The following is a 19,240-nucleotide window of genomic DNA, read 5'->3' as shown; positions in this document are numbered from 1 at the left end:
AATTACATACCCAAGTGCACCACAAAGGCTGGTCAGCCCACCAACATCAGTCTTGGCAGTGGACTCAAAAGTTACCCTATAATTCAGCTCCAGCCCCCCCATCTGTGGTCCCTGCTTATTACTGCTCACACAAAAACCCAGAGAAACACTTACCCATCTGAGCCACTGGGACAGGATTGCTACCCTCTATCCCACAGCAGACCCCAAGGGGGACCTTTCTTGGCTACAGCACTTCTCTCCTACAGCCCTGGAAGTATCCTGCCCATGTAGAGAACTGCTGGGAGACTCACATATCTGAGTCACTACGGCAGGCTTACCAGCCTCCATCCATCCCACAGTAGATCCTGACAGGGCTGTCTCAGCTCCAACCCCTCTCTGCCACAGCGAGGAAACTATCCCACCTATGCAAAGAACTTCTGGGATTTGTGTAAGTCTTAGCCACTGGGACAGGTGTGTCTGCCTGTATCCCACAGCAGATCCTGGAACAGCTTAGTCTCAGCTCCAATCCTCTTGCTGGGGACTATCTTGCCTGGACAGGGAACTGCTGAAAGAAGCATCCATCTTAGTAATACCAGAACAGGCTTACCAGCCCCTGTCCCACAGCAGATTGTGAACAGGTCCAGTTTAGCTCTAGCCCCTCTCACTGCAATTTGAGAACTATCCTAAAAGTACAAAGATCTGCTAGGAGATTCATGATCTGTGCACTGGGACAGACTTGTTAGCCTCCGATCCACAGCAGATCCTGAAGGGCCTCTGCTTAGCTACAGCCTCTCTCTGCTGCAGTCCAGGAGTAATCCTGCCTACACAGAGAACTACTAGAAGACTAGCCAGTCTGAGCAACTGGGACAAGCTTGCCAGCCTCCACCCCACAACAGATCCTCAGCAGATTTTGAAAACAAGCAGGCACTTGTTCTGACACAGGAGGGAGTTTAACCACAGTGGTCCCTAGCCTCAAAGCCTACTTTCCTACCCCACTGAGCATTTCTAATAAGCATTTCTATTGAGCATAAAAATTGGTCCATCCATTCCAATCCACTTAACCTCAAGGACCCTCCTGCAACCCTGTCCAACTGCTGAACTCAAATAAAGGAATACACCCTGTGGCCAAGGCTGATCAGAGGAAATTTCTGTGCCCATTCAGCAGCTCAGACTAATTGCAGAGCTCAGACAGTGGTCCTGTCAGATAAGAGAACCTATGTAGCTACCCCCAAAAAAATTCAGAGCAAAGGTAGCAGGCCAGCTTTCTAGAGAACTGAAAAGCAAGTTGTATCTGCTAAGGGTTATTACTAGCTGGCCCCTCCAGAAGTATAGGCTAGAATAAATAGTAAAGTTCTATCCCTGCCAATGAACACCTGTAAAAGCTGGAAAAAGTGGTTGTCTCCACAAATGTGCAAACACCAATACAAGGATACGGGATTACAAAGACTCAGGAAATCATGACACCTCCAAAAGAAACGAATAAAGCTCCAATAATGAATCTCAAAGAAAATGGAATCCATAAAATGTTGTAAAAAAAAAAAAAAAAGAATTCAGAATAATCCTTATTAAAAAGTTAAATGGGCCGTGCATGGTGGCTCACACCTGTAGTTCCAGCAACTCAGGAGGCTGAGGCAGGAGGATCCCTTGTGCCCAGGAATTCAAGGCTATGGTGAACTATGATTTTGTCCCTGCACTCCAGTCTCCAGCCTGGGAGATAGAGTGAAACCTTGACTCTTTTGAGAAGGAAAAAAAAAAAGTTAACTACAAAAATATACAAACAGAAAATTAAATTTTGAAAACAATACATGAACAAAACGAAAAGTCTGACAAAGAAATATAAACAATTAAAAAAATGGAAATTCAGGAGATAAAGAATACAATGACTAAACGGAAAAATGAAATAGGAAGCTTGAACAGCTGCCTTGAGGAAGCTGAAGAATCAGTGAGCTTGAAGATGGACATTTGAAATTAGTCAGAGGAGAAAATAAAAAAAGAAAATAAAGAAGAGAAAAGGAAAGAAGAGCGGAGGGGAGAGGAGGAGGAGAAGGCAGGAGGGGAACCTATGGGGATTATGGAGCACCATCAAGAGACCTAACCTACACATAACAGGAATTAAGAAGAAAAAAAAAAAATGTGGGAAGATGCATATGAAAGAAATAACTAATGAAAAGTTCCCTAATCAGAAGAAGGAAGCCATCATCCAGGTACATGAAGAAAGGAGATCTCCAACCAAATTCAAACCAAAGAGGAGTTGACCATAACATGTAATTATAAAACTATTAAAAATTAAAGAGAAAGAAAAAATTCTGAAAACAGCAAAAGATAATAAAGAAATCACACACAAAGGGGTCCCAATAAAACTAACAGTAAACTTCTTAGCAGAAACCGCAGACCAGGAGAGAGTGGGCTGATACATTCAAACTGCTCAGAGGGAGCATAAAAAAATGCTGCCAACCAATAATACTTTACCCAGCAAAGGTGTCTTTCAAAAATAAGAAGGAAATAAAAAATTTCCCAGACAAGCAAAATTTTACAACATCCCATAAATTTTGGCATACCATGTTTTCATTTTTGTTTGTCTAAAGATATTTTTAAATTTTCCTCTTAACTTCTCAACTGACCTATTGGTTGTTCAGAAGCATGTTGCTGATTTCAGCATACTTCTGAATTTTCTGAAATTCTTCCTGTAATTGATTTCTAGTTTCATAGAATTGTGGTCAGAAAAGGTACGTGATATGATTTCAGTCTTCTTAAACTTGCTATGATGTGCTTTGTGAACTAACCTATAATCTATCCCAGAAATGATCTGTGTACATTTAAGAAGATTGTGTATCCTGTTGGTGTTAAGATGGACTACTCTGTATATGTCTGTTAAGGTTCATTTCATTTAAAGTGTTGCTTAAGTCTAATGCTGCCTTATTAATTTTCTGACTACATTATCTGTCCATTATTGAAAGTGGTGCACTGAAGTTCTCTACTGTTACTGTATTACAGTCTATCTCTGTACACCCTTTAATGTTTGCTTTATATATTTAGGTGCTCCATTGTTGGGTACATATGTATTCATAATTGTTATAGCCTCTTGGCAAACTGACTACTTTACCATTATATAATGCCTTCATTTTATTCTTTTTACAGCTTTTGACTTAAAGTCTATTTTTTTCTGCTGTAAGTATTGCTACTCCTGCTGATTTTTCGTTTCCATTTATGTAGAATATCTTTTCCCATTTCATCACTTTCAGTCTATGTACATCCTCAAAAGTGAAGTGAATTCCTTGTAGGTAGCATGTAGTTGGGTCTTGTGTGTGTGTGTGTGTGTGTCTGTGTGTGTGTGTGTGTCTGTGTGTCCATTCATTTACTCCTTGTCTTTTATAGGAGAATATAACCCATTTACACTCAGTATAATTATTGATAGGTAAAGAAAGGACTAACTTTCTTGCCATTTTGTTAATTATTTTCTGTTGTTAGGTTTTTTTTTTTCTTAAAGATATTTTGTTTCCTTCTTCATCTCTTGCAATTTTCCTTTGTGGTTTGATAGCTTCCTGTAGCGGTATGTCTTGAATCTTTTGAATTTCATTTTATTTTCTGTGCATCTCGTATAGAATTTTACCTTTTGGCTACCATGAGGCTTACAAAGAATACCTTACACTTCTGTCTATTTTAACCTGATAGCAGCTTAACATTGATTAAATACAACTCAACACTTTTACCCAGCCATTTTATGTTTCTGAAGTCTAAATTACATCATATTATAAAATATATCCCTTGAAAGTTTATTGTAGCTGTGGTTGCAATTAATAATTTTGTCCTTTAACCCTTGTACTAAGGATAAAATTACACTACACACCACTATTACAGTCCTAAAATATTCTGAATATTGATCAGTATTACTTATACCCTTAGGTTCTGTGCTTTTATAACTTTTTTGTTATTAATTATCAGCCCTTATTTTGACATAAATAACTCCCTTTAGCAATTCCTGTAAGGTAGGCCTAGTGATGATGAACATCCTTAATTTATGAAATGCACAGTTCTAAGGAAAAAAATTATGGCAATAAATAGCCACATCAAAAAAGAAGACATGTTGCAAATAAACAATGTTACATCTAAAGAAAACAAACAAAGAAAAGCAAACTAAGCTCACAGTTCACAGAAAAAAAAGAAATAATAAAGATCACAGCGGAAACAAATGAAATAGAAACTAGAAAATACAAAATAGCAACAAAACTAAGTTTTTCTAAATAAAAATAAAATTAACAAATCTTTAGCTAGACTAACCAAAAGAAGAAGATAAAAGACTCAAATAAAATCAGAAATAAAAGAGAAGACATTTCAACTGACATCACAAAAACACAAAGGATCATAAAAGGTTATTATAAACAATTATACAGCAAAAAAATGAATACTTTGAGGAAATGAACAAATTCCTAGATACATACAACCTACAAGACTGAATCATGAAGAAATGGAAATTCTGAACTGACCAATAACAAGAGGAGTTTCTAGTCGTAATAAAGTCTTCCACCAACAAAAAACCCAAAACCTGATAGCTTCACTGCTGACTTCTACACAACATTTCAAGAACTAATACCAATTCTCTACAAACTATTCAAAAAAATCAAAGAGGACAGAATACTTCCAAACTCTTTTTATGAGGCTAGTATTACTCTAATCCCAAAGCCAGAAAAGAACATCCCAAGAAAATATAACTACAGGTCAATATCCTTGAAGATTACAGATTTAAAAAATCCTCAACAAAATATTAGCAAACCAAATTCTACAACACCTTACAAGGATCTTTCACAATAATCAGTGGGATTTATTTGTGGTATGCAAAGATGGTTCAAATATGCAAATCAATAAATGTGATACACTACATTAACAGAACGAAACACAAAAATCATATGATCATCTCACAAAATGCAGAAAAAGCATTTGAAAAATAATTTAATGTCCTTTTATTAAAAAAAAAAAAATTACAAAAAAAAAAAAAAAAACCTCAACAAATTAGGTACAGAAGGAATGTACCTCAACACAATAAGGGCCATATGTGACACACCCACAGATAACATCATACTCAAAGGGAAAAAAACTGAAAGCTTTTCCTCTGAGATATAGAGCAATCCTACTTACAATAGCTACAAAAAAATACTTAGGAATGTATTAATCGAGGTGAAATACCTGCACACTTACAACTATAAAACATTAAAGAAAGAAATGGAAGAAAACACAAACAAATAGAAAGATATCCCATGTTCATTAACTGGAAGAATATTGTTAAAATATCCATACTACCTAAAGTGATTTAAGATTCAATGCAATCTCTATCAAAATTCCAACATTATTTCTCATAGATGTAGAAAAAAAGAATACTAAAATTTATATGGAAATACACACACACACACACACACACACCCCCCCAAATAACCAAGGCAATCATAAGCAAAAAGAACAAAGTGTTCAAACTATACTACAAAGGAGTAGTAATTAAAACAGCATAGTAGTGTTTTATTTTTATAAACAGAAACATTTTATGCCTATTTGTAAATAGGCATACAAAACAGACACATTGACCAATGGAACAGAATAGAGAGTCCAGATAACAACTCATACATCTATAGTCAATCGATTCTTGACAGAGGTAAAAAGAATATTTAATGGGAAAAGGACAATCTCATCAATAAATGATGTAGGGAAAACTGGATAGCCATATGAAATTGGACCCCTATCTCATACCACATACAAGTATCAACTCGAAATGGATTAAAGATTTAAACATAAGACCTGAAACTATAAAACTACAAGCAGAAAACAGGGTGGAATTTATACAACACTGGTCTGGGCAACGATTTTTTGTTGTTGTTTTTTTTAGATTTGACATTAAAAGCATAGGAAACAAAAGCAAAGACAGACAAATGAGATTACATCAAACTCGAAAGCTTCTGCACATCAAATGAAACAATTAGCAGAGTGAAGGGACAACCTACAGAATGAAGAAAATATCTGTAGTACATACATCTGATAAAGGGCTAATATCCAAAATATAAGAGGAAATCAAACAGCTCTATAGAAACAAAACAGATAATCCAATAAAAATGTGAGATATTGACCTGAATAGATATTTCTCCAAAGAATACATCTGAATAACTGACAAATACTTGAAAAAATGCTCACCATCACTAATCATTAGGGAGATAGAAATTAAAATCACAATTAGATATCACCTCCTATCTGTGAGAATGGCCATTATCAACAAAAACAACAAACATTTGCAAGGAGGTAGAAAAAAGGGAACTTTTGTACCCTGTTGGTAGGAATATAAATCAGCATAACCATTATGGAAACAGTATGGAGGATCCTCAAAGAACTAAAAATAGAATTACGATATGATGCCGGGAGCAGTGGCTCACGCCTGTAATCCCAGCACTTTGGGAGGCCGAGGTGGGCGGGTCACGAGGTCAGGAGATCGAGACCATCCTGGCTAACATGGTGAAACCCCGTCTCTACTAAAAACACAAAAAATTAGTTGGGCCTGGTGACGGGTGCCTGTAATCCCAGCTACTCGGGAGGCTGAGGCAGGAGAATGGCATGAACCAGGAAGGTGGAGCTTGCAGTGAGCGGAGATCGTGTCATTGCACTTCAGCCTGGTTGACAGAGCGAGACTCTGTCTCAAAAAAAAAAAAAAAAGAATTACCATATGATTCAGCAATCCCACTTCTGAGTATTTACCTGAAAGTTTTAAAATCAGAATGTGGAAGAGACATCTGTATTCTCATATTCACTGCAGCACTAGACAATAGTCAAGTTATGGAATAAATCTAAATGTCTATCAGAGCATAAATGAATACCAAAAAATTCATATACACACAATGGAACACTAGTCAGACTTCAAAAAATAAAAATAACTTTGTAATTTGTGACATCACAGATGGAATTGGAGGATATTACCCTAAAGGAAATAAGGCACAGAAAGACAAATGCCACAGTTCTCACTTAAATGTACAATCTAAATTAATTGAACTCACAGAAGCAGAGAGTAGAATGGTGGTTACCAGAGGTTGGGTGGTAGGGAGGATGGCCAGTTGATAAGGTTTGGCTGTGTCCCCGCCCAAATCTCATCTCGAATTGTAATCACCAGATGTTGCGGGACCTGGTGGGAGGTGATTGGATCACGGGGACAATTTCCCCCATGCTGTTCTCATAATAGTGGAGTGAGTTATCACAAGAGCTGATGGTTTTAAAAGTGTTTGGCAGTTCCCATTTCACTCTTCTCTCTCACCTGCCACCATGTAAGATGTGCCTGCTTTTCCTTCTGCCATGATTGTAAGTTTCCTGAGGCCTCCACAGCCATGCAGAACTGTGGGTCAATTAAACCTCTTTTCCTTATAATGTACCTAGTCTTAGTTCCTCATAGCAGTGTGAAAACGGGCTAATACAATAGTCAAAAGACTATAAAGCCTCAGTTATATATGAGAAATAAGTCTGACTTTTTTATTTTAGATCAATTGTACAGCATGCTGAACAGAGCTAACAATTGAGTACTGTACATTTCAATGTTGCCATGAATAAATAATGTTAAATACTTGAAGGGATAGATATGTTAATTAACTTAATTTAATCATTCTGCATTGTATTCAAAATTACAATATCACTTTGAACCTCATAAGTATAAACAACCATAACCTATTATGTAAATAAATAAAATTTAACAAACAAAAAATACTGTGTGTATGTGATAAGAAATATGTTTGAACTTTGTCTCCTGCTCCTTGCACAGAGTTGGCAAAATCCTTGAAATTTCCTGAGTGATAGGAATGTTTTTGTTACTCATAAGGAACTGCTTTCAATTACACCTGAGTTTATAATAACGAAGTGACTTAGAGTGGGGCCTCTAGATAGCCTCAGGATGGAGCTGGTCACCAGAAACATCAAGTGATTACTAGGCTGGGATTTTCAGACCCTCCTCCCAACCCTCCATTCCTCCCATGCACCCAGACCAGGAGATTGAGCTCTATAAAAATTTGAATTGGGAGGTGTATAAGTCCATTTTCACACTGCTGATAAAGACATACCTGAGACTCAGTAATTTACACAGGAAAAACAGTTTAATGGGCTTATAGTTCCATTTGGCTGAGGAGGCCTCATAATCATGGCAGAAGGCATGGAGAAGCAATTCATGTCTTACACAGATGGCAGCAGGCAATGAGACAGAGCTTGTGCAGGGAGCCCTCCCCCCACCTTACGAAACCATCAGATCTCGTGAGACTTACTCACTATCACAAGAAAAGCATGGAAAAGACCTGCCCCCATGATTCAATTACCTCACACTGGGTCTCTCCCACAACATGTGGGAATTCAAGATCAGATTTAGGTGGGGAAATAGCCAAAACATATCCGGAGGTTTAGGAAGGAGGATCACTTAAGCCCAGGACTTTGAGGTTACAGTGAGCTATGACTGTGCTACCTGCATTCCAACCTGGGTGACAGAGTGAAACCCTGTCTCAAAAAAACAAAACTCTTGAACAAGGAGATGTGAACAGTTTCCTGTTTGGTGAACACATCATGGTGCTGAAAGGTGGCATGCCCACAGAAGGGCATTGAAGGCCTGTTCCCCTGCCCCCATACCTTTCCCTATGTGTCATCTCTCATTTGGGTGTTCCTAAGTTCTATCTTTTGTACTAAACCAGTAAAGGTAAATAAAATATTTTTCAGACTTCTGTGAGCCATTATAGCAAATTATCAAATCTGAAGCGTGGTATCATGCAAAACCTTGATTTATAACTGGTTGGTCAAAAGTATAGGTGACTTGGGACTTGTGATTGGCACCTGAAGTAGGGGCAATTTTGTGGGACTGAGCCCAGACCTGTGGGATCTGACACTAACCCTAGATAGTGTTTGAATTGGACTGAGTTGTTGAATATCCACTTGGCGTCAGAGAATTGGCCTCCAAGCATACCAAGTCAGTTATCTTATTCCCCCAATGGGGGAAAAAAGAGGGTTTAATATAGGAACGATATTGGGATAATCATGCTCAGCAGATTCTCTGCCAGTTCTTCTCCTGATGGAAAGGGCCTGGAGCTGAATTATATACACTGAATCACTCAGCAGAAAGCTCAGCTAATGGCTGTTTGAAATTGAACTTTGATAGTTTCAAAATTCTAGTACTATTCTGTTAGATTCCCAAGTGCTGGCCTCTCCAACATTTGAATGAAGCAAGCAACAAAATTAACCCAGATTAGAAGTCACTTGTTATCAAGGTATCACAATTTAGGAGGCTGTGCTTCTACAAGGGTAGTGTCTGATAGCACTTAGTTAACTGCAAAATTGGCACTGTCTCCAGCAGGCAGCAGTGAAACAAGGCCACACAACTAAAAGGGTATCTTTAAATTACCTTATTGATCAGAAAGATTAATCAATTGGTGGCCTCTTTATGGCTACAACTTAATATCAATTTTGAAACGAAATACTAAAAAAGATTGTCAGAATTCTTCAAAGGATTCTGAAATAGCACTAAATCAAACATCTTCCTGCCTATAAAGTACAATGAAGTGAAAATGAAGTCAAATTATTAATAATCTTCAAACTTCAGAACAATCAAGAATGATTATCTTATTAGAAATAAGTTGGAAATGTTACATGCATCAACAATCTTCAAACTACAGAACTATCATGAAAAATTTTCTCATTAGGGAGAAGTTGGGAATGTTATATGTCTTAGAAAAAAATATTATTTTTAATCAAACACTTCCCCAAAAGAATTAGTGAAATGTTTATTAACAAATGAAGCCACACTACTTTGTGCAAGTGAAGCAATTTTGCATTGCAAAATTTAAAATGCTGATCTGAAAAGTTATTCAAAGTTAAGTTAGTTTCAGAGTCACTTAATATGTTTTAAAAATTCCCATTAAGTTGAAATAACGAACTGAAATCAATCTGCAGAATGTCAGCTGTAAAAATTCCACTCCATCTACCAATCATTCATTAAGGAAGCAGTATGTGCAAACTTTGTGTTCAATAAGAACTCCAGCAGATCAAGAAAAAAAAAAAATGATACTTTCTCTCCAGAAATTTTCATCCACTTTGGAGAACATGACACTACAGAGTTTTATATAAATTATAATTAAACTTGTTAGTTATTTTAAAAAAGTAAATATATACAAGATAGTATATAATTTTGCTACAGCAGAGTTAAAGTAGTAATAAAATAATGACAAGATACGTCAAATACCTGCTAAATGACATATAAAGATGCTATATTTTCTAAGGTAAAAAAATTACAGGATCAATATACACAAAAATAAGAGGTATAAGAGAAGGTTTGCCTGAGGAATCCAATGTTCAGAAAATACGAAATGTCAACAATCAACTAGTAGATTCACCAGTAACAATGACGATACAATTCCAATGCCTTGAAAATTATCTTTCCTTTACAATTGAAATGCATATTATTAAATTCAATTCTGCCTGCATAAATATTCCACTTTGGCCAAGGTACAAGAATGCCCAATGAAACATCAGAAATACAAAATATCCAGAAAAATGAGGTACACGCTTTTCATTTTAACAAGGCATGTAGCTCCAAACCAAGTGAAGAGACATAGACCAAAATAAATTACTAAATTATTAAATTTTCAAAGGTAAGATTGTATTAATTTTTTCATGTATTTTAGTATGACATCTTGCTTGCTGAAACAATGAACACGCTATGACCTGGAAAAAAAAATTTTTTTTTTTTTTTGACACAGAGTCTCACTCTGTCACCCAGACTGGAGTACAGTGGCACCATCTCGGCTCACTGCAACCTCCACCTCTCAGGCTCAAGTAAATCTCCTGCATCAGCCTCCCGAGCAGCTGGGATTACAGGTATGCACCACCACGTCTGGCTAATTTTTGTATTTTTAGTAGAGATAGAGTTTCACTATGTTGGCCAGGCTAGTCTTGAACTCCTGACCTCAAATTATCTACCCGCCTCGGCCTCCCAAAGTGCTGGGATTACAAGTGTAAGCCACTGTGCACGGCCAACCAGGACAAATTTTATAGGGCTGTTGTTATTTAGAAATGCTTTTTTTTTTTTTTTTCTGGAGACAGGGTCTTACCCTGCCACCCAGGCTGGAGTGCAGTGGCGCAATCTCGGCTCACTGCAACCTCTGCCTCCCAGGTTCAAGCGATTCTCATGCCTCGGCCTCCCAAGTAGCTGGGATTACAGGCGGGCACCACCACTCCTGGCTAATTTTTGTATGTTTGGTAGAGATGAGGTTTCGCCGTGTTGGCCAGGCTGGACTTGAACTTCTGACCTCAGGTGATCCACCTGCCTTGGCCTACCAAAGACCTGGGATTATATGTGTGAGCCACCATACCTGGCCTAGAAATGCCTGATTTTTTAATTAAACCTTGTTTAGAGGTTATATAAAACAGAGATATCTATTTAGCTCATGGCCAAAAAAATTCAACCAAGTTAGAACATTCCAGAATATAAAGATCATGTTTAGGCAGTTAGGTAAGAACATTTGGTTCAGGTATGTCTGATTTAATATCTAAGGGATTTCTTTGACTCAGGACAAAATGAGCAAGAGAGAGCATCAGCCAATGTCTTAGAAAACTGTTTTTAAAAAAAAAAACAACAACAACCAAAACTGAGAAATTAAATTAAGGGACATACACAGTTGATCGCTGAACAGCTGAAGGTTTGTTCTGTGTGGGTCCACTTACACACAAAAGTTTTTCAATAAAAGTTATACCAAGTGTGTTTGCCTCTCCTGCCTCCTCGTCCACCTCCTCTACCTTTGCCACCTCTGCCACCCCAGAGACAGCGAGATCTATCCTTCTCTTCCTCCTCCTCCCCAGGCAGCTCAACATGAAGAAAAGAATGAAGACCTTCATGATGACTGACTTCCACTTAATGAATAGTAAATATATTTTCCCTTCATTATGATTTTCTTAGTAACATTTACTTTTTTTCTAGCTCACTTTATTGTAAGGACAGAGTACATAATGCATATAACACACAAAATATATAACAGTTGATCAACTATTTATGTTATTGATGAGGTTTCTGGTCAACAATAAACCATTAGTAGTTAAGTTTTGAGGGAGCCAAAAGTTATACATGGATTTTCAACTGCTTGAGAGGTTGGCGTTGCTAACCCCTGTATTGTTCAAGGGTCAACTCTATAGCTAATTACAATGTATGCTACTATATGGACTTAATAAATCATTCATTTCTTCTAAGAACTCATACAATATTATGAAGTGGTTAAATGATTAGAATACTATTTAAAAGTCACCTATCGCTACCATTAGAAAGGAGATGCCATGAGAAAACAAGTCCTGATACCCATGTTTTATGTTCTTAAGATTGTTTCAGGACTCTTGTTCAAAGAATTGCTAAGCTTAAACTTCTTCTAGAAGTCTGCAAAAGAATGTAAGATTGTGTGGTTCTAATGACTTGATATAAAAGTTCAAATGTCTAGTTTACATCAAAAAGCTCTTTGTTAAAATATAGTAATATTCAGATGGGAATTAACAGTGGTGATTTATGATATGATTTTGTACTGAGACATGTTTGTCAGATAATGATAACAAGGTCAATTTTCCTTATCACATTTAGAGTGCAAAAACTTCTATTTTCTATGTTGCCATTTAAGAAGTTCTCAGAGTATAAACTTTTGTCTCCCCAAATTAATATCTAAGTCATGATGAGCCAATTTCTCCTTAAGAACAAAGTTGAAAATGAAGGGTTGGTTCCTAAACACAACACTAGGCAAGTTTTTAAAATTCAATTTATAGATGAGTATCATAGCACAGCTAATTTACAAATTTATAAATAGCAACGATACTGTCATTTTTATGTTAAACCTATACATGGAACCCTGTTAGTATACTACATCATACAAGCATCTACCGAAAAATTACCAAAAAAAATCACAAACTTTTAACTTTAACTTTTTAAGTGTCTCGAAGTTTAGACAGATGTAATTTTATTTTCCCTGAGCAGCTGTTCATTTGGACATATTCCGTATTTATTGATATACTGTGTCCAATGCTAGGGTCACATTTCTTAAACAGGAACTTGGCAACTTCCAAATTCTATGGTAAATATTGACATGTCTCAGCATGTCAATATTTATACTGTCAAGACTGACAAATTTCAACAATGGCTGCATCTTATTTCTTAGCAGCCATATGCTTCTGTTCCAATTGAGCAAGTTCCTTCTTTATCTCATAAAATTCTCATTCACTGCTCAGGTAAAATTACAAGTAAGTTAATGGCATCCTCTCACACAAGGCCAGATTGAACTCTTTGCTTACTTCAACATTTTAGTCACTTCTGTAGGATTAGCAAAGCTATAGAAATGAACACAAATTCAGGATACAATGTCCTCCAGGTAATATTTGTTTTTGATTACTTAATCTCAGCATAATTATCATTTGCAACCACATTACTAATGTGGAAGCCTTTTCGGAATCTATACAGGTAATCTATTTCCTTTTTTGTTAGTCTTAAGGGCTAGGTAAAGATAAAACTGGTTTAGTTTATAGGCTGCGACAACAATGATCAATATTCAGACGGCAGTTTGAATTCAGAATGCCAATTATAAAGAGTAGTTGGGAAGTCTAGCTCATTATCTAGCATTAAACAAACAGTATTTTAAATGCAAAATTAGTTTACTTAATTTTGTGCTACGTGTCAGAGATACTGTTAACAAACTAATCATAATTAAATCAATCTTAAGAGCAAATTTCTGTATTGCTGAAAGAAAATCTTTGCAACATCTTTAAACATTCTGGGATTTCCCAGTGGTACACAAGCAAAAGTTTAATGTAATACGAAGTTATTGGTAGTAATGGCATCTAGTAAAAACATAAATGCCTCATGAACAGTTTGGAATTTTGGCATGTATTTCTTCTTTGGCATGTATTTCTTCTTACTGGCAACACAAACCTCAAGAACGTTTTTCTCCCCAAAAGTTCCTAATTTCATCAACATTAAAAATTTGCTGTCTACAATTGAACCCTGATCAATGATTTCAGCCAATGCTTTAGAAAAAAGCACAACTCGCTTTCATCAGGGCTGTGAGCTTCAACAATGACAAGGAACAAATTGTCCAGGGCTATAAAATGCATTAACTCCCTCCTACTTGTATAAAAAGATACAGTACCTTTCAATTATTTTAAAGACAGCCACCTTTCTCCTAAGAAACAAGGAATAGCAAATAAGCCATTGATTTTACACTCAAAAGACCCAGGTTGAAATCAAAACTATGCTTCATAGCTGAGTGTCTTTCATCATGCCATTAATGCATTACAACATTCACTGATTACTTCCAATGTACCAGGATTTTATATCCCAAAGATCAGTAAGACACATTCGCAACTCTCTACTGAAATAGAGACACCCAAAGAGAATTATAATATAAGTTTGTAAAATGCAGAGGTAGGGAGGGAGCTCCTCCGAAAAGCAGCACTCACCCTGGCCTAACATTTTAGGGAAGGCTTCCTTGAGTTACATCTAATATTATACGACTCTTTAAAGAAAAATGGTTAGGTGAAAACAACTTAGGGGTAGAGGAAGAAAGATAAGGAAGGGCATTCCAAGTAGAAGAGTCTACATGAGTAAAGGCTTAGAGGCAAGAAATAGCATGATATACGAAAGTGATAAATAATTCAGTGTTTCAGACTGCAAATCAAAAATTACAGGTTCATGGTCAAGTGTGGTGGTTCATGCCTATAAATCCCAGCACTTTGGGAGGTCGAGCCGGGTGGGTCACTTGAGGTCAGGAGTTCAAGACCAGCCTGGCCAACATGGTGAAACCCCATCTGTACTAAAAATACAAAAAAATTGCTGGGCATGGTGGCATGTACCTATAATCTCAACTACTCAGGAGGCTGAGACTGGAGAATTGCTGGAATCCAGGAGGCAGAGGTTGCAGTGAGTAGAGATTGTGCCACTGCACTCCAGCCTGGGAAACAGAGCAAGACTCCATCTCCAAAAAAAAAAAAATTACAGATTCAAACACCCAATCAAGTCAGTCATTCATTCAACCAAAACCTACTGAGTACTTCTATGCCTCACACAAATGCTTTAGAATGTGGCATAAGACAACAAAACAGATAAAAATGCCTGCCGTCATGGATTTTACATTTTAATAGGGGAACACAATTAAAAATACATGTAACAAATATGTAAAACATATATAGAATAATGATAAATGCTGGAGTAAAAAGAGGAGATAAAACAGGGTGGAGGAGACTGAGAGTATAGGGGTAGGTGCTATGGAAGTTGCAAAGCTGTAATTTAAATAGGGAGGTTGGGATATGCTTTACTGCAAAGGTGACATATGAGCAACATGTAAAAGATGTGAAGGAATTAGCTGTATGGATCCAAAAGCATTCTAGATAGAATAAGCAGTCAGTGCAAAGGCCCTATGGTAGAAGCAGGTCTGGTGTACTTAAGAAACAGGGTGGTAAGTGTGGCTGAAACAAAGGGAGAGAGAACACAAAGACATGCAGTTAGAGAGGTAATGGGAGACCAGATCATGTAGAGCAGAGGTGTCTGATCTTTTGACTTCCTTAGGCCACACTGGAGGAAGAATTGTCTCGGGCCACACATAAAATACAGTAACACTAATGATACCTAAAGAGCTCAAAAAAATATCTCATAATGTTTTAAGAAAGTTTACAAATTTGTGGTGGGCTGCATTCAAAGCCATCATAGGTCACAGGCAGCCTGTGGGCTGCAAGTTGGACAAGACTGATGTAGACTATTGTAGGCCAACGTAAGGCTGTTAGCTTCTACTATGAATCAAATGATTCACGAAAGGTTTTAAAGCAAAAAAGTAATGTTATATTCTTCTGTATATTATTTTGGAATAATTCTGAATTTACAGAATATTTGCAAAGATAATAGAAAGTTCCCAAATACCCCTCACCCAGTTTCTTCTAATGTTAACATCTTATACTATCACGGTGCATTTATCAAAACTAAGAAACCAACACTGATACATTTCTATCAACTAAACCATAGACTTTATTTGGATTTCACCAGTTTTTCCACTAATAACCTCTTTCTGTTTCAGGATCCAATCTAGGATAACATATTGCATTTAGAATCTTACATGTAAATGTACAATTTTTGATTTATATTTTAAAAGTATCACTCTGGCTGACATATGAGAATAGACTGTAGGGAGGCAAGGACTGAAAAAAGCAGAGAATAGAACACAATTACTGTAATGCAAGCAAGAAATGATACAGGACAATAACAAAAAATCCGAGCAAGAGATGATCAGTATACTAATAGCAGAAATAGTAGAAAACTGTTGAATTCTAGATATCCTTCATAGAAAAAGCCAACAGGAATTGTTGGAATACAAGAGAAAGTAAGGAGTCAAGGATGACTCCAAAGATTTAACTGAGCAACTGCTATATAAAGCTGCCATCAATTCAGATGAGAAGAAATGGGAAAGGTTTGGGAGGAAAGGAGTTCAGCCGGGGACATTTGAGTTCAAGATATCTTTTAAATATGCAAATGAAGATGCAGAGGTAGAAAAAGAGGAATTGGGACTTGGAGCATAGAAAACTCTTCAGAGGATTTTTGTTGCAGAGAAGAGCAAACAAATGGGGTTGAAAATGGAGAAAGATTAAGAGGTTTACAACTTGACATTCTAGGATACATATAGATAGTAAAATGGTTACTTTAGTGAAGGAGATTAACACCTACCATCTACTTTATTTTTTGTGTGTGACAAGGGCAGCTGAAAATCTACTTATTTAACAAAAATCCCTAACACAATAAAATTGTATTAACTTTGGTCCTCACGTACATTTCAGTCTGAATTCAAAAGCCATGTGGGAAGAGAATGAGAACAAGTGGGGAGAAAAAAAGGACTAACTCTCGAACACGAAAAACCTCAACTGAGGTTAGGAAGGCTAGCTAAGGATGAGAGGAAAAAAGCAGAACAATTGTCTTTCAATATATGTGAATAACAGTGAATGAAAAAAGGTAGGTAATGTAAAAGGTAATGTAAATCAACCCTATCATTAACACTGGCAACAAAGTAAAAAGAGAAAATGGGGAGAAAGTGGTCTGGTGATATAAATGCAATACCAACTTAATACTAAAACCTTTTACAGCAGTCCTCTCCTTATCCAACGGTGTACACCCCAAGGCCCCAGGGGAAGGCTGAACCCAACTGCCTTCAATCTGAGCATGTTTCTTTTCACATCTTCTACCCACAAATTTAATTGCTTTATTATCTTAACTAAGTTTTTATCACGCACTATGGCTATAAGTTTGGCAGTCTGAGGTGTGACGGCAAAACTGGCATAAACTTCTTTTTGCTTATTCACAATTTTACAGATAGATTTGTTCTTACCATAGATCTTAGCAACATCAACATATGACATTTTTTTCTTCCTTATTAAGTGGAGAACTTTCACTTTTTTGCTTAAAAGAGGCACTTTACAGCTACTCTTCGGCATAACCAAGTTGCCAGCATCATTACCCTTGTGCTTTGAAGCAATAATTAAGTAAAATAAGTATTCCTAGAACACACGCACTGTGATACCACCTCCATCAATCTGATAACGAAGCAACTAAAAGGCAAGAAGCTTATACAGCAGGGATATGCTGAACAAAGAGATGATTCATGGCCTCAGGCTGAATGGAATGGGATAGAATAAGATTTCATCACAACTCAGAAAGGCATGCCATTTAAAATGTATGAAATATTTCTGGAATTTTTTTTTTTTTTTAATTGAGATGGAGACTCGCTCTGTTGCCCACGCAGGACTGCAGTGGCACAATCTCGGCTCACTGCAGCCTCAACCTCCTGGGTTCAATTGATTATCCTGCCTCAGTCTCTTGAGTAGCTGGGACTACAGGTGTATGCCACCACACCTGGCTAAGTTTTGTATTTTAGTAGAGATGGGGTTTCACCATGTTGGCCAGGCTGGTCTCGAACTCCTGACCTCAAGTGATCCGCCCACCTCGGCCTCCCAAAGTGCTGGAATTACAGGCATGAGCCACCACACCCGGCTGGAATTTTCTACTTAATATTTTCAGGCTGTGGTTGATCATAGGTAACTGAAACTGTCAAAATCAAAACCTCAGATAAGGAGAGACTACTGTATTTAGTGCCTAATATATGCAATTCAACAGTTCCTCCATTATAATTCCTCCTCTCCAGAGACTTTTAATTTACCAAAGCCATGCACAATAATAGCCAACACTTTCTGAGTGCTTACTGTATGCAAAACACTTGTCTAGATGATTTACTTGTAATAACTCGTTTAATCCTCATAACACTGAGGACACTTTTGCACTGGCTCCACAGAAAAATATAAATATCCACTATTTTTACATATGATTCGAATATACCCAAGAAAACAAAGTTGGAAATATTCTTCCAGATGCAGGTGAGATAAAAATTTTTAAACAGGTCAGACGTGGTACAGTGGCTTACACCTGTAATCCCAGCACTTTGGGAGGCCGAGACAGGAGGATCACTTGAGCCCAGGAGTTAGAGACCAGCCTAGGTAACACAGTGAGCCCCATCTCTACAAAAAATAAAATAAAATTAGCCAAGTATGGTAGCATACACCCATGGTCCCGGCTACTGGGGATACTGAGGGAGGAGGATAGATCACTTCTGCCCAGGAGGTTGAGGCTGCGGTGAGCCATGATTGTGCCACTGCACTCCACCCTGGGCAACAGAGCAAGATCCTGTCTCAAAAATAAAATAAATAATAATTTTTGAACAAAGGAATAACACAGTCAGATTTTATTTCTAGTAAGGAAAGGATCCAAGATGGTTTTAAATGAGGATTCATTGCAAAGCTACCAGAAAGACTTTTGAAATTGTGATATAATCTGAAAACCAAAAAGTAGCGGGTTTATGTAAGACAATGCAGCTAAACTACCACCTCCCAAAAAAACTCACGTCAGATTAACTTTGATGTTTTACATAAATGCAATTAACATTATACATATTTGTTCAGCCTCATTTATTGGCACATGTGTTTCTCTCCATGGATAACTTAAAAACTGGCAATGTCGTTCTTTACTATTTTGAAGCTCAGGTACATAAGAAGCCATGGCCTAAAGTTAATTAAAATATATAGACATAGCAAATCAATTGTGATCTCTAACAAGTTAAGCTTTCTGATGCTCTTCACAGGTAGCCTGAAGCAGAGCTTCATACAGAAGTATTACTCTTAAGTGTAACAAAGATCAAGACAATCTTCACATGAAAGCAAGGGC

At 37.0% G+C, this 19,240-nt stretch overlaps 1 protein-coding gene across 3 annotated transcripts in view; it reads right to left on the bottom strand.

Annotated features, from left to right (window-relative positions):
* Positions 1-19,240, bottom strand: part of XRCC4 (X-ray repair cross complementing 4) — a 288,623-nt gene that overhangs the window by 267,785 nt on the left and 1,598 nt on the right. The window contains exon 1 of one of the 3 annotated variants that reach the window (XM_025387185.1): positions 154-755. The exons of the other annotated variants lie outside the window; for them this stretch is intronic. The gene's annotated coding sequence lies outside the window, so the exon portion shown is untranslated. Of the gene's footprint in view, positions 1-153; positions 756-19,240 lie in introns of those variants that run through there. 3 annotated transcript variants of the gene reach the window in all.

The sequence above is a fragment of the Theropithecus gelada genome, chromosome 6 (assembly GCF_003255815.1).
Source record: "Theropithecus gelada isolate Dixy chromosome 6, Tgel_1.0, whole genome shotgun sequence".
NCBI classification, from domain to species: domain Eukaryota; kingdom Metazoa; phylum Chordata; class Mammalia; order Primates; family Cercopithecidae; genus Theropithecus; species Theropithecus gelada.
Note: the sequence above shows the minus strand (reverse complement) of the source record. Positions and strands in the feature narration are given on the sequence as shown.